General features: G+C 39.1%; 1 protein-coding gene across 1 annotated transcript in view; it reads right to left on the minus strand.

The window, feature by feature from the left end:
• The window catches only part of GPHN (gephyrin), a 189,991-nt gene that overhangs the window by 144,994 nt on the left and 28,628 nt on the right, over window positions 1–16,369 (minus strand). The window contains exon 4 of the mRNA XM_083750622.1: window positions 5,814–5,906. The gene's annotated coding sequence lies outside the window, so the exon portion shown is untranslated. The remainder of the gene's footprint in view (window positions 1–5,813; window positions 5,907–16,369) is intronic.

Here is a 16,369-nt window from a genome sequence, read left to right on the forward strand (position 1 = left end):
TAGCAGCGGGGGACTCAATTTACAAATGGAACACACTCAACAGGAAGCGAAACATGTTCTGCTTCCAAGGCAAAGTTCACAAACAAAACACCTACTTCCGGGTTTGCAGTGTTCTTAAGCCAAGTTGTTCATAAACTAAACGGTTCTTAAACCAAGGTACCACTGTACAATGAACGCTCAGATTGCGAACATGATCCGTGCAGGAAGAACGTCCGCAACCCGCAGCACCACGTCTGCGCACGCGCGGGTCGCAATTCAACGCTTCTGCGCATGCGCCGAAACTCGGAAGTAACCCGTTCCAGTACTTCCGGGTTCAATGCGGTGCGCAACCCGAAATCGTGCAACCCAAAGTGTCTGTAACCCAAGGTATGACTGTATACACTAAATTCATTTTCTCTTTCACCTCTCCTACTTCCTAGATAACTTGTTACTCTCTGCATGTAAATACAGTACTGCACTTCTCATCCTACACATATGAACTACAATACGTAACTTTGATAACCTTTTATCTTTCCAGTGCTCTGCTTAAAAAAAGACACCATTCACCTCTCCCTGTACTCTGTAAAGTGCAAGGGAAATTGATGGTGTTATCAGTAAGGAATATTAATACAGCATGTCAAACACTGCCACCTTTCCAGGTAGACTGGGAGCCTGCTTGCAAGTAGCAGATTGGATAGATTTTAACCAATAGGTTCCTCTTCTTTTCCTTATTCTGCTTCATCTACTGATTTCATCTCTTGGTTTTTATTCTTAATAAAACTTCATATAATTCGGCTCTTGGTGTCTGAGGTGTGTTTACGCCAAACTCTAGGATTCTGGGAATCTCCTATGTGCCTACCCACCTACCACATAGGTAAAAAGGGGGGATTTCATAGGTCAAAGAGCAATCTGTGCAGAACACTTAGGTGGGGTAGGCAGCTGGATGCTAGTCCTGTGATTCCTGATAAATCAAGAGGGATTTGGCTGAGAAGGGCAGGCTGTACTGTTTCAAAGTAATAGCTGTGGCCTCCCAGAATTCACCCCACCTGGGGGTTAATAGGGAGCTAATAGGGGGTGTGGTGGCAGCTTGGGTCACAACTGGCCTATCTTCTAAGACAGTTGTGCAAAGGAGTTTATAAAGAAGCTCTATTATCCTCTCCCTTCTGTTAAAGGGTGCATAATGGACAGAGTGGAATTTTGAGAAATTTAATTTCTCCGCAAGTGTTCAACCATCTTCAGTATCAGTTAAGGTCCAGATTGTTTAGCTATGCATTCACATAGCTTCAAGATCAGGTTAAGAAAGTAAAATGGACTTCCAGAAGGTATGGGGGAAAACGTTCAGTCAAAATTGACAAAGCACATGCTATTGCTGCTTCCTCATTTTTGCTTTTTGAGTTTTCCTTCTCTTAATATGCTACTCTTGCCAAGATGAATCAAGAGTGTCGGCCCGCCACTGCCTTTTGTCATAGGATCGCTGTATGTTAAACTTCCAAACAGTGAATATAAGTTGAAAATTTGGCAGAAATTCAGATTGGAGAAGCACAAGGAAAATTAAACAGAAAACATAAGGAGTGGTCAGTGCTAGGGGACTGGCAGGACACTGGCAAGTGTGTACCAGGGAAAGTGGGGCTGGAGTCTGACTCAGTAGAGGAGGGCAGTGATTTGTGATGCCGGGGAAGCTTTAGAGCTGGAGGGTGGAGCACAGGATGGGTCAAAAAACGAGGAGGAAGAGGCAGGTCCGGCAAGTGAAGGGCTGGGCGCTTCCTGTCTCCCAGAACCAGAAGTGAATAGAAGAGGGAAGAGCAGAGGAAGCTTCCACGCAGGCGTAGTCTCTGATTGTGTGCATGTAGCCCATCAGGGAAAAGCTCATAAACCGGTGGAGAGGAAGTGGTCCCCTGTTGCTGCAACTGCTCCATAAAGCATAGACCTGGGAATAGCTGCCTAGACTCTAGACTGGTAAACGTGGATATTCAGAGCCATAGAAATGACTGTTAAGCTTGACAATAAAGAGTTAACTATCTGCCATGTGCATTCCTTTGGCTGGTGAGCATCCTTGACAGCACATTTCAAACTAGCTTGAAACTCTGTTTTGCAATCCTGGTTTTGAGGACAAGTGCAAACTAAGAGGCAACAAACAAAGCAGAAAGTAAAGAGAAGAGAGAGAAGAAGGCAGGGTTCATTCTTGAGGCACTAAATCATGGCTGGGCATTATGGGCAAACTGACTTTAAAGTTGAACACAAGCAGGAAAAAAGGGAGATAAATTAAACACAGGCGGAATGCAATAAACACAAAGAAGAAGAGAGCAACAATACAAATGTAAAAGAGCAGACAATGCATACATAATATAGACATATATTCTAAATTCAAAATAAGCAATGAAGAGATGAAACCAAATATGATTCTCTGGTAAAATATCTTGTGAGGAGGAGATATGAGGAGAAAAATTCAGAAGCTCTAAAGGAAGTTCTTTTGTTGTGTGACTTAGTCAGCAGTCAAAAAGAAACTGACAGAGCCTTGGTCCTGCCCTTGTGCCATGCAGGGGCACAGGATTTCCCTACTCAGGGGTAAGGGCTTTAAGGCTATTCTGAGCACTGGAATTTCAAAAATGGTATCTGTGCAGGTAGAGATCTCATTTACTAACTGCCCAAAGACCAAAAATAAGAACCAAATTAATTCATTGGAGGTTTTTAAGCAGAGGTTGGATGGTCTCATGTCATGTATGATTTGGTTGAAATTCCTGCATTGCAGAGGACTGGACAAGATGACCTCTGGGGTCCCTTCCAACTCTACAATTCTATTAGTCTACATTATTCAGAGTCCTTTTGGCAATTCATTTCATGATTAAATTACAGGCCCACACAGGTTTCAAAATTGCAACCAGCCTGGCATACAAGCCAAATAGGTTCTAAAGTATTCAGAATACCATATCTGAGAAAACTGGCTTGTGGCAGCTAACAAAAAGCAATACACTAAAGTCCTGGTTATTTTTAAAAGAAGAGCATTGAATATTGATACACTGAGAAATGAACTATTTTATGTGCTTGTTTAATTTGTGTGGTTCTTGCCACACAAGAGTCTCAAAGTGATTAACAACAGTAATAATTTTTAAAGTACAATAGATAAAAAAGTCAATTCTAAAAACAACACACTCAAAGTTAATCCACAAAATCAATCACAGGACCTTCCCACCCTCTCATTAGTAAATCCCAGAATCAATGCTTTCTGAACCTAATACTTGCAGGGGTTCTTTGTCTTTTCTACATTCTCTCCCTCTCTTGTTTTTAAATTTTAATTTACTGGATTCTGCCAATGCAGCAAATATATTATTGAACACTGATACAAATATATTATGCTGCTAAACTTGACACAAAAATGTTAGCATAATGGAAAAATGAGTGATCTCCAAGCAATGTATCTAGAATGAGAGAAATATAAGATAAATATTTAAAGAGCATTTGTGTCCTTACAGGTATAATTCCTAAATGACCCAACTTGTTCAGAAGTTAAAATAAATCTTAAGATTTTTCCATCTCTGCAGCACTTACTGCTAGTCATAACTTTTAGTCATACTGAATACATTATTTTTCCTCAACTTTTTGTCTTTATTTTCCAACCGGCTTTTTTTTGTAACAAAGCAAGAATATACAGCTAAATCTAGAAATGACACTCACAAGAAAGGCTGGTAGATCATGGGAACTGTAATTACAAGTAGTTAACCTCTGGTTTAAAAATCTATCAAAATTATATTTCTACAAGTGGGCAAAGCTACAACAAAGCTTTGCCCTGGGCAACAGTGGAGGAGATTTTCTCACTATCCTCCTGGCACAGACAAAAGGCATGGAAATTTCTCTCATTAACAGCCAGTCTTTGCCAGTCTCATGAGGCAGATTGCCAACCCAATCTCTTGCCAGGCTGTCTGAGCCTGGGTGCCAGCAATGTGACACAGATGGCACTCTAAGTGGCATGTATGATGAAACTGACTTTGTTCTTATGCATTGCCTTCCCTCTTGTGTTTGCTCTCAACTGTTAAACTGCAGCTTGTGCTATGGGGGGACAATTCGAGAGACCCACCCCCTCCTTGCCTTCCTGCTCCACCCCCCCTTTACATGCATGGTTTTCCTTTATCTGTTTTTGATAGGTTAGTCCCTTCTTGGTGGTTGTTTTAATTAAATATTTTATTTTTTCATACCTTCTAGGAAAAAACAATATATATCACCCAATGAAGCAGCAACCTCAATTCTGTTTGTGGGTGGCTCTGATTCACCTCAACCTGGTCCACACAGGGCCCCAGAAAATTATTAAAAAACAACACTGAAACTAAAAACACCACAAACTATTCTGAGAGCTTGCCACCCAAATACCTCTGCTTTAGATTGTGATACTTCTATGCCCTCCACTTCTCAAGGAATAAATTAATTGCTTCCAAATTCAAATGATGCTTATCTTCAAGGCGGAAGCTTTTAACCTCAAGCCAACCTTTGTTCTAATAGTCGTTTTAAAGATTGATGTTAAAAGATTGATAAAAGTACAGCAATACACCATGAATAAAATACTAGTGTCTTTAGACTATTTGAAGTGTAACAAAGTAAATCATACTATTATGGAGATTAATCCTGTCTCTGCTCACTCCCCCCACAAGCACACACTACACATGAGGGACTACGTCTGACAGCTGGATTGGGTTGAAATAAAAAATAAAGTTCTAGTCTTTCTGATGGAAGAGTCATTATTAATACGTAGAGCATGTATTCTCCAAGGTCCTGCTAACATATACAGCCACCCTTATGGTATTCATGGATGCATGGTACAACCCCACGTTACTGAGAGCAGAAGTATTAAGGATGTGAGCATACAAATTTATCCATCTGATTGGTATCTTCCCTCCCAAAAGGACTCCAGTGGCATGGGAAAGATTTGTCTTGCTGGCCTATCCGCACAGTCTTTTTATACATATTCACATATGGCCCTGCAGTGTGGGGCTGTAACTCACAGAAGCAGCTCTCATACTACTGACTGCATATGTGAAAGGGACCTGACATTGCCAGGATCGAGAAAATCAACTGCTTGAATATCCCTAAGATTAATGAACACAAGGAAAGATAGTTTCCTCACTATGGCCTTGTACCAAAGCAGACCAAAGGAAAAGAGTTATAGCATAGTATAGTTAAAGTTTTCTGTGGGAGTAACCTTAAGGAAGAAAAAGCTGCAAAAATGGGTGGAATAGGAGTAGGCTGTCATAAATCCTCCTTGGCAAATCAAAGCACACATTGTGGGGCTGGTGCACCTTCTTTGGTAACTATCCACAGCTCCCTAGGGAGGCCTGCTTTATACTGTACTTTGAAAACAACTTCCATAGAATAATCGCCATGTCCCTCTTAGACATATACATAGCTGTCAACTTTCAGATTTGAAAATAAGGGATCAGCAGCCTCGAAAATAAGGGATCAGCACCCTCACCTGTCCCGGGGTCAGTCTATGGGATATATAACAATCTGGGATAGCAGCGGCAAGCAGCAGGAAATGGCGCTGGAATAAGGGAATTTCCCGCAAAAAAAGGGAAGGTTGACAGCTATGGATATATGTCAGCAAGTGACACAACTGAGAAAACAGGAACACCGTAAAGTAGCCTGCACACAAATACAAGCCTCCTTATGGCACCGAAGTAAAATCAATTGTTTGCTTTTGAACTATTTAATACAGGTCTTTTTTTGGTTTATTTTAGAAATGCAATGGAATTTTATATTATATCAAATTCTTTCTGAGACATCACATATAGAAGAACATTATTGGTATTTTCAAAAGGCAGATGGCTTTAAAGATAAAACTCTCTCACCTCTGGTGTGACATCCCTTGGCGCAAATCCTGTTCCTCCAGTAGTTAAAATCAAGTTAAGCTCCTTTTCATCACACCAGTCTATCAATGTCTCCTGGGGGGAAAACACACAAAGAAATATGTTATCAGATTTTCATGTTCATAAATAAATAAATAAATGACAGAGCAAATTCAAACTGTGCATTTTATTTTATGAATAACTGTATTGCCTTTAATTTAATCCTAAATATTGATAGTAAACTTCATTTAAAGCCCTGATATTAATAGATGTGGAGGACATTTAAAATAAATTTAAAATACCAATCGTTTCCAGTTCCAAAAATATATCAAGTGTAGGTTGATATCTAATAGAATACAATTGCTCATCCTGTTTTGTCACTCCTTTCTCCCAAGAAGCAGCCTAAACTTTTGGTTTACAAAATACCAAAGTTCCCAATCCTGAAAACACAAACAAAACTGTTTAGTATTAGCAATAGACCATCCTGATGATAGGAAAGAAATATTAGTAACGCATTCCTTGAATTTCTAAACAAATATGTAACAGTATTTTCAAGAGCCCATAAAGCCTAGAATTGAATGACACATGAAAATGTAAAACCATGAAAATGAAACTTTATGGTTGTTCACACTCAGCTCTTTTTGCCATTCCTTCTTACTTTACTCTCTTTTGCCATCTTCCAACTTCAAAACACAGGCAATAAGGTCCTTAAAGCAGGAGCCTCTATTGTGATTATATTGCTCTGTAAAGTGCTGTTTATTTTGATGGCTTTATATAAATAATAGCAAATTTGCCACCCCAAAAATAGCACTTCAGTACAAAGGACTGAATCAATCCTTCAATGGAAAAAGTACATGGTTGAGAAACAAATTTATGTTGGAATTCATAAAAAAAAATATGTACTACTCTGTCCAGTTTTTTCCCTACCAGGAAGCAAATGGTACAGTAATCTTAGCAGATGTGTCCTAAGGTTATCACTAGTAAGCCCGCAACTTACATGGGGGTTACGTTCCTGCAATCACACCTAAAGCCAAAATCACATATAGTCAAAACAGACTGGGTTCAATGGTGGATGGGACTGGAGCGAAAAAAATATTCAGTAGAGTGATCTGAATATTGCCAGACGCTGATCATTATGATCAGACTATCTCGGTTCAGGAGGGCCCACAGTCTGCATACTAGCCAAACATTATTGAGGGCAGAGGTAAAGAAATGGGAGCAGCATATTGGAGGAAAGTGAGATCAGTGTGATCCTTCCTCAATCCACATCCCAGAGCTATACAGCATTCTTTCCCCATGAGTAAACATACACTGTTTAGAGGGGCATGACCCTGACAAAGGTTAACGATTCTGGAATAAATTGGGGAAACAAGAGGAACTCCCTCCTGTGGTATGTACAATCAACCCTACCTTCCCCTTGTATCAGGCTTTATTTCTATTTGCTTTCCATTATTTATACTGGTCTGGAGTTTTAAAATGGTTATTTCTCTGTGTGTTTTACCTTTGGTGGTCTGGATTAGGATATTTACATGCTGCTATTTTGTTAATATTTTATAACATGTTTTTTACATTGCTTTTAATGAATGTTTGTTTACATTAAATTTATATTAGGTTGGTTCTGTTGTCAGCCACTTTGTGGAAGGTGGTGTCTGGAAAAAAATGTGATATAATATAATGATTTAATAAGAAACATCAGCATTAACCACTGCTACATTAGTAGATGCATCAAAGTACTAATCTTGCTATACATAGACAATTTATTTCATAAATTCTTTAAGCTACGTTTATTAAAATAAACATCACAGAAATTGTAAAAACTTTAGATCCCTTACTAGGAATTTGATTTTCAACCAATTAAAATTAAATAAATTAAATGATGACTTATTGCCAGTTATTTTTCTCAGCTGGGTTGCAAGCATCTGATATACAGCCCTATGATTATTTCCAGAACATTTTAGGCTAAAACAGCAATTATAGATTACAATGTAAGAAAATAGGTCTAAGATTCAAGAATAGCTTACAGCTAGATGTTAACCAGAATTTCTTTACTCAGAATTGGCCATTTGTCAATGTTTCAAAGAGATGAAACTGAAGATTTCTCAGTTGCTACTGAGGCCACAAATAAAACGGTTGCTTCTCATTAAAATAGTAACAGCTGTAGATAGCTTAAAATTGAAATCAACAGGGAGACTTCAATAATTGGGGCCTCAAGAGTTAACAGGACCATCACTTACATGAAACCCAAAAGTTAACTGTCTACAACAATGAAAGGGAGTGAACATGTTCTGCTCTGCATAACAAACAAAATTTCATTTTATAGCATCATCTCAATCAAAGCAACACACAACAGAATATACAACAGAATATGATCAAATAATTACAACTGCTAAAGAAAATGAACAATCAACAACACCCATGTTAAATGACCCATGTCTAAGAAGACGAACATGATTTTTATATACCTTTTAAAAAATGTTCTTTATACACACACAAGCCCACACACCCTAAATTTTACTTGAAGCAAATTCTTCAAGGTGCTTTAGTAAAAAGCTAACATGGAACCATATAAAAATAATTTAATAATTTTGGTGTACGGTTTTTAAAGAAATGAATACAATTATGAATTCTTATATTATTCCTTCTCCCCAGCCTGCATTGCTATCTATTTTTTGTCTCATTTCTAGAGAGACCTAAACTGAGCTATTATTTCTTTTTGGTATTGGAACATGCTTGACCCATAAACTACACATCTGCAGGTTTGATTTTATTACATATGTCAATAAGGAAGAACATAGTTCATCCCCTCCCTTTGCTTATCAGTGGATTTGGTTAATTCAATGATATATAATATTGTTATTCAGTAAGATTCATCTCACCCACAGAAATTAATTGCTAAGTTGCTGGGTGAAGGGTCCTCCCCACCCCTCAGTTAAACCTCACTGTAAGCTTAATGGAGGGGGGCAGGTGCTTCATGCCTGCCTCCCCCCGCCTTCATTAAACAGCTTGCCTGTTCTGGGCTGGTGTTCCTCATGTTTCAGTTGACATGGATGCCTATTAGCAGTCAGCAAACTGCAGAGTGTGGTGACATTTTACACTCTTACGTATACAGTACAGGAAGATGGTGCATATAAGAATAAAGAGTGTTAAAGGGAAACACATTCTGAAGGTTTTTGTCAAGCTGCACACATGAAGACACAGCAGTTTTGGTACTAAGTAACATGAAATCTGCATCATTGTAATTTTAATATGGGCAACCAAAATTAGTGTCCTCGGCTATTCCTGTTGTGTTTGAATCAGACACCAAGTGGCGCTTTCTTCTATGAAAGGACTATTCCTGCATAGAAACAAATTTCCTTGCGCAAAACATGAGTCATTTTTAGAACTGTGAAAACTCATGGAAATCCCTCAGGGCTACAGAGTGTGCATATACACACTCACACTCATAACACTGAAAGAAAGAGACACACAGAGCAACCTTTAAAAGAATACCAAGCTATTTATGTGCTTTCAAAAGGCTCCTTATAGTAGTGATGAGCCCACATCATTTTCGTAACATCTGACTACCTCTTTTTATTCTACAGGATAAAAGTACTTCTAACAGCCCAATCCAATCCTCTGTGTCTTTCCTTCAAATCCTTCCTTGCATTTGGCTTTACTGCTGGTATATTATCATTCAACTCATCTAAAGCTATTTAAAATCACCCCACTTAATAGTACTTCAAGTTTTGAAAGGTGAACCAATAACATTATGTTTGTGTGTAGTCAAAATATCTCAGTAGCATTTGAATGAATACAGAAATTTGCTCAGCATTCAGGAGCTCACAGGTTCACTCCCTGGCATCTCCAGGTAGGCTTAGGAGAGAACCTTGTATGGAGACCTGCTGCCTGACCATGTAAACAGTTCTGAGATAGATGGACCAACGGTCTGACTTAATATAAGGCAGTTTCCTATGTTTCTATAGTTGCTTTTATACAAAGAATATCTGAGCACTGTGATTCTGTAAAAAATAATAATAATGCACCTGATACTAAAAGAATTCAAAGTGATCAATCAAGTTCATTGGAAAACATTTTATCCTCTTAGTGCAGTGCTTGCGATTTCATTATCAGCTAGAAAAGATTTAGAGCATGTTCACATATGCACAGACTTAATTTGATTTCTCTGCACATCTTGAAGAACTGAAAAGCGCAGCAGTGCTGCACAAGGGGCTTTCTAGACACTGCCAATCAGAAATGACTGCAAAGCCCCCTTTTGCCAAGCCTCGCCTTTACCTGCCTTGTACCTGCCATAAATGGCATCAGGAATAGGACAGGTGGGCATGACTTGCACAAACAGCCTCGTGGACCAAATGGAGAGGCTTGATGGATCAAATTTACAATGTAGACTGGAGGTTCCCAGCCCCTGAATAAAAGCAACCAACACTGTTCTTAGCAGAGCTGAGGTGCTCTGTTAAGATAATTATGAAGCCCCAATGTGCTACTGAGATACATGGAGGTACCAGGGTTCGGGTTTGTTTTAACTGGATTGGGGGGCAGGGCGGCTAGGTAAAGGAACCCCTGACCATTAGGTCCAGTTGTGGCCGACTGGGGTTGCGGCACTCATCTTGCTTTATTGGCCGAAGGGGCAGGAGTACAGCTTCCGGGTCATCCCAAAACACAGCCCAGTGAGGATTGAGCATGTTCAGTGGCCACAAAATGCGGAGCGTATATTGGGGGTAGAGCAGGATGGAATGGATTATTTTGAAAGAATGGACCTGAGCAATCTAACAGATCAGTTACGTGAGCCACTGCATCTGTGAAGACATTTCCATGTGTAAAATAGCCTTTCCTGACAATAAAGAGGGAAGAAGCTTCTCATGCTTGCATTGTTATTTAACTCTACTCCACATTTTTTTAATAGGATAAAACCAGCCCTTCAAAATCTTTGTACTGTTAAGTTATTTGTAGCACAAGAGCAGGGAACTTCAGGCCCAGGTCTCTCTTCTGGCGCTTGAGACTCTCCCCATCGAAATGTGACAATGTTCCTTACTTGCTTGAATGGAGAGATAAGTTTATAAACCTGCATTGCTAGACTGTAGTCTACAGTATAAAGTTACAACTCACACCTGTTGCTTGCCCACTTTGGCCTGCTCATTCCTGGCATGCAGTCAGGTTCCCCACCCCTGTCCAAATGGAACATTAAATTAATTCAAACAGATGGCTTTCAAAATGTTGGGTGAAAATAGTAAACCATCAAAAGAAAAAAATCATTTTACAAACGTCAGTAAAATTAGTAAAAGTAAAAGCAGCAACAATTAGTAAGACCATATATCTTCCATCTCAGTTTTTGAGATTGCTAGCCTGGGCTCCTTTGAGAGGAAGAGTGGCGTATAACTTTAACAAACAAACAAATCTTTTCCCCTAAACAATAGTCTCTATGTGATGCAATACAAGCCAATTAAAAAACCTTTATGAGCTTCAAAAGCAGCTTTGACACAACACTGGGTATGTGTACACCAAAGTAACTCCATCTTGGACCTGATGTATCTGAAAGGTTACTGAAGGTTGTTTTAAAAGTTTGATGAAAGAGTCCATCCCCCGTCCCCACCACCAAACGTTGTAAGCTTTGCAAAAAGGAATTCAGTTAACGTCTATACCAAAGATGCTTCTTTTATTGTGTAGGCGTTATCTTCAGAATTACCACTGAGATCACTAATTATCTTAATTCTCTCTGATTTATGAGAGTTCATTTGAATTTGTGTGGGTGATGACAACTTTAGGATTATATCTTAGACCTGCTCTTTACCTCACTGGGTAAAAATACCCTTTCCAAGATCACCAGTTCCTTGATCTTCAAAAGCAACCCCACGGGAATGCTAACTTGTTAAACCACCACCACACTTTTCCAGTGCCACTTCCGAATATCCAATGCCCTACACCTCATAAAAGCGTAACATGGGAACATAAGAAGGCCCATCTAATCCAGCATTCTGTTTTCACAGTGGCAAATCAGATACCTATGAAAGCCCATAAGCAGGGCATGAGCATAATAGGCCTCCCCCTCCAACAGCTGCTTGAGAGAAGTGAAGTCACAGGGAACCATGAGGGGTCTTCTTGGTAGTGGTGCCCTCCCTGTGGCACACCCTCCCTTCAGATGTCAAGAAGATAAAGAACTATATAACTTTTAGAAGACATCTGAAGGCAGCCCTGTATCAGGAAGCTTTTAATGTTTGATGTTTTTATTATGTTTTTAGATATGCTGTAAGCTGCCCAGAGTGGCTGGGGAAACCCAGACAGATGGGCGGAATAAAAATATTATTATTATTATTATAGGGAGCGGGTGGCGCTGTGGTCTGAACCACTAAGCCTCTTTGGCTTGCTGATTGGAAAGTTGGCAGTTGGAATCCCTGCGACTAGGTGAGCTCCTATTGCTCGGTCCCTGCTCCTGCCAACCTAGCAGTCTGAAAGCACAATAGTGCAAGTAGATAAATAGATACCACTGTGGCGGGAAGGTAAACGCCGTTTCCGTGCGCTCTTGCTTCCGTCATGGTGTTCTGTTGCGTCAGAAGCAGTTTAGTCATGCTGGCTACATGACCCAGAAAGCAGTCTGTGGACAAATGCTGGCTCCCTCGGCCTGAAAATGAGATGAGCACCGCAACCCCATAGTCACCTTTGACTGGACTTAACCGTCCAGGGGTCATTTACCTTTACCTTTTTTTAAACCTATTATTATTATTATTATTATTATTATTATTATTAAGCCTAATAGGTTAAGAAGTCAAATAATTCAAGTTAGGAATTAGCATATTGTTATGTTTCTTCTCCAGTCTTCTATTTCTCATGTGCTGCTTCTTGAGTTTTACAATGTTAGAAATTTGATTCTACACTTTATGAAGCTGTATTGTGTGCTAATACAGTTTTGCATAATATTTGTACTTTGTGTCTCCACTGAAAATTAAATAATTTATTTGGACAGAGCTGCAAACTGGGGAATTACTTGCCTTTATCACCTAAACTTAATTAGGGCCAATCTGCCAAGGACAAACTACTAGGGGGAAAGTCAAAATACTCAAGCCTTTCAGTACACCTAACAATGATCTCACAGGATCATGATCTCACAGTCATGATTAAATGTTAAATTTTCTGATTGGCATTTTCTGATCACACAAGTTAAAAAGTGCAATCCAATACATGTATATTCTGAACTAAGAACTTTGTCATGGTCCATCCAGATAACGAAGACACATGTCTGATATAGTTAATTCTTTATTGGAAATAGGAACACTTTCAGTGCTTCCACAGTGCTCTGGATACACATGCTAACACACTTCTAGCCTCCAGGGAGCTATCCACAGATCTGGGCCAAAAGAGCAGTTGCAGCAACAGTGGGGCCCTTCCTCTCCTCCAGCTTATATACCCTCCTTTGATGGGCTGTGTGCTCACAACCTGTGTTGTGTGCTTTTCCCTGCACGGAAGTTGTCACTGCTCTTCCCTTTTCAAGCCCCCCCCCCCCCCCCCGGTTCTAGGAGACAGTGGGGAGGGGGGAAGGTGAGGAATCTCCTGACTCATCCTTCACATAAACCGTCCCTTCCTCCTCCAACTGCCCCGACTCTCCCTCCTCCCCTGGCTCCTGCCTTGCAGATGGTGTGACACCCCATAAATCATTGGTTGTCTCTCCCGGGTCACTCCCCCTGGTCCCCTGCTTCTGCCACACACTCTTTGGAGCCCTGTCAGTCCCTGACACACCAACGAGTTCCAACACATATGTGCACATACGATTGCAGCCTAGAAAATTAAACTCAGTTGGTGCTGCACCTTTATTGAACTCTGATGACTCACTGACAGTATTTCTTCTTTGCACTTCTCAAGGATGGTCAAGTCACATCATTTCTAAAACCCTACTGGTAATCCAAAGATATAAACAGACAAAATACTGCCACAGAAAATCAAATCAGACTATTGGTAGGTATACTCAAGCATGTTTTCACTGTGGTAGAGCTTTCCCCCATATTTGTGAATATCCAAAAAAGAACAAACACTAATTCAGTGCCCTGTCTGAAAGTGTGGGGAGGCTTTGGAGGACACTTTTTATTTCACGAACTGAAATTTGTACCTGAAATTTTTGCAGCTATGAAATATTTTTCCTCTAATATATAAGCATGGGGAAGAGAACAAATGAGAAATTCTATTTATCTCCCATTTGGATTAAGGCATAATTGCAAAACTCTGTGGTGTCTGGTTAAACTTGGATCGGAACAAGGATACATATGTGAGAAAAAGGGCACAAGATTTGGATCTAAGAATAACCAGGAAAAAATAGAACTGGATTTGGGGCGTTCCATTCTAATATTATTTCAAGAGATCTAAATGAGAACTATTTTAAAACCCTCTATCAATGACATTTAACACCTTATAAATTGAATTTAATATGGAAGTTAGGATCAGATAAATGTTGGAGATGTGGCTCAAATAAAGCAGATTACATACACATCTTTTCTTGTTATAGCAATTTCAATATGCCAGAATATCTAACATGTTTCTGATGCTATCTTTTAACTGTCTTTTAGGCAGAAATCCACATTGATTTTTTTTTTTCCTGCAGAGGAAAGAAATAAGAAATGACTGTAATAAAGAAAATATAACTCAAAATTGATATTAAATTGAAATTGCTATTTTTTTTTAAACAAAACAGAGTTAAAATAATTATTCAATATTAATTCACAAATAACAGAACTATACTGATGTAGTAACATGTTGGAAACAGCTTGTAAGACAGTGCTTTTTTGCAGAGCAGGAGTGGGGCAGGGGCAGGGGCAGGGGCAGAGTGGGGTGTTCAAATTGCATGTGATTTCACGCAAGCATGCAGCGACCTGGAATGTACCCACCATGCAAATCAGGGGTTGCCTGTATATCCCATTTAAAGATTATTTCCTGGGTTTCCTTCTTGTTGCTTTATATATTTCTTTATTTGGCTCTATTTTCATGTTTTTTTATTTATGTATTTTTTAATTTCCAAAAAAAAAAGGTTGTAAAATATTTTGCATAAAGCATTATCTAACAAGATCTGGTGACAATCTACATAGTCCATATGCAATTATAGATCACTGTTGAACAAATACAGAGATAGAATAAAACCAAAATAAATAAACCTTTTCATGTTTTTTATCTCCAGGTGTTGTTTTCTTTTCCTTACACAGATGACCTTCAGCTCAATTTTCCTTTTCTGATTTATCCTCTTCTATCTTAATTGATATTGCTTAATCACCCACTGGGTGACTTCTCATTTTCTAACACTGAACTCTGATAAAACAGGGCTCCAGCTCTTTACTCCTCATTCTTTTCCTTTTTCTCAGGCATTCTTTCCATTTTTTTTGGCAGAAAAAAATCCATATCCCATTACCAAAATTGGTTATCTCTTTGTGAGTTCAGTGAGACACCTCCTGAGCAAATATGGTTGGGACTGCATTGTTAAGTATTAATGGTCTAGATGATATCAGATTGCCATCTCTCACCAGCCCCAAATAGGATGGCCAAAATGATCAGGGGTGATGTGTGTGTTGTAGTTCAGCAACAACTGGATGGCATCTCCCATATCTGGTTAAACAACATGACTTCAGTCTGGAGCTTTGAGGCTCAGCAGTTTTTAAACCCAGCAATACTTTACAAACAGATTTGAAAGGTTACTGCTAAATTAAACAAAATGAGGTGAGTCTGGATACAGACAGAAGCAGCTGCAGATTTGGATGGACAAAAGTATATCTTGATTTAATCAAGAAAAAATATATTGAGAAAATGATGTTTTTGTTAGTGATAGAAAAGGCAGTAGCAGCAGCATTTATTTACACCTGCATGAAATTAACAAGAGCAAAGGCAAAAAGAAAACCTTTATAGCTACCATTGAACATAACTGCTGAAGAAATTTATAAAGATCGTGCTGAGATGAAATCAACTACTCTCTGAGGTGTCAAGAGTACTTTGTTTTTAAATTCATACCATGGGTATTGTTGCTAATTTCAGAAATGTATGCACACACATCCACAAGAGATTTCACGAGAATGCCAAAAAACAGCAGCAGGGTAGAGGATATAATTTGGGGTTTATAAAGAAAAAAGGCACAAGAGGAATGGAGGAATATGGGGAAAACAAAATAAACAGTGTTTCCCCAAGCACTAAGCCTACGGTGATAATAGCAAATAGGCATTTATATAGTTTTGTCACTGAAGTCCATTGCTTCCAATTTCAAATCTGTCCGGATTGTAATGTTTTAGATGTATTCTGAAATGAGTAGAAAAGAGCCCGCATGACAATTAGCCATCAACAGCCTTATCCTCCATGAATTTGTCTAATCCTCTACTAAAACCATCCAAGTTGGTGGCCATCAGTACCTCTTGTGGGAATAAATCCCATATGTGATATGTTAAGAAGCACTTTGTTTTGTCTGTTCTGAATCTTTCAGCTTCAACATTCAGTTTCACTGGATGCCCACAAGTTCTATCATCATCATCATCATCATCATCATCATCATCATCATCATTTATTCTTACCACACTTTTCCCTGATGGGACTCAAGGCAACTTATA

This window comes from Podarcis gaigeae (assembly GCF_964106915.1).
Source record: "Podarcis gaigeae genome assembly, chromosome: 1".
Lineage (NCBI taxonomy): Eukaryota > Metazoa > Chordata > Lepidosauria > Squamata > Lacertidae > Podarcis > Podarcis gaigeae.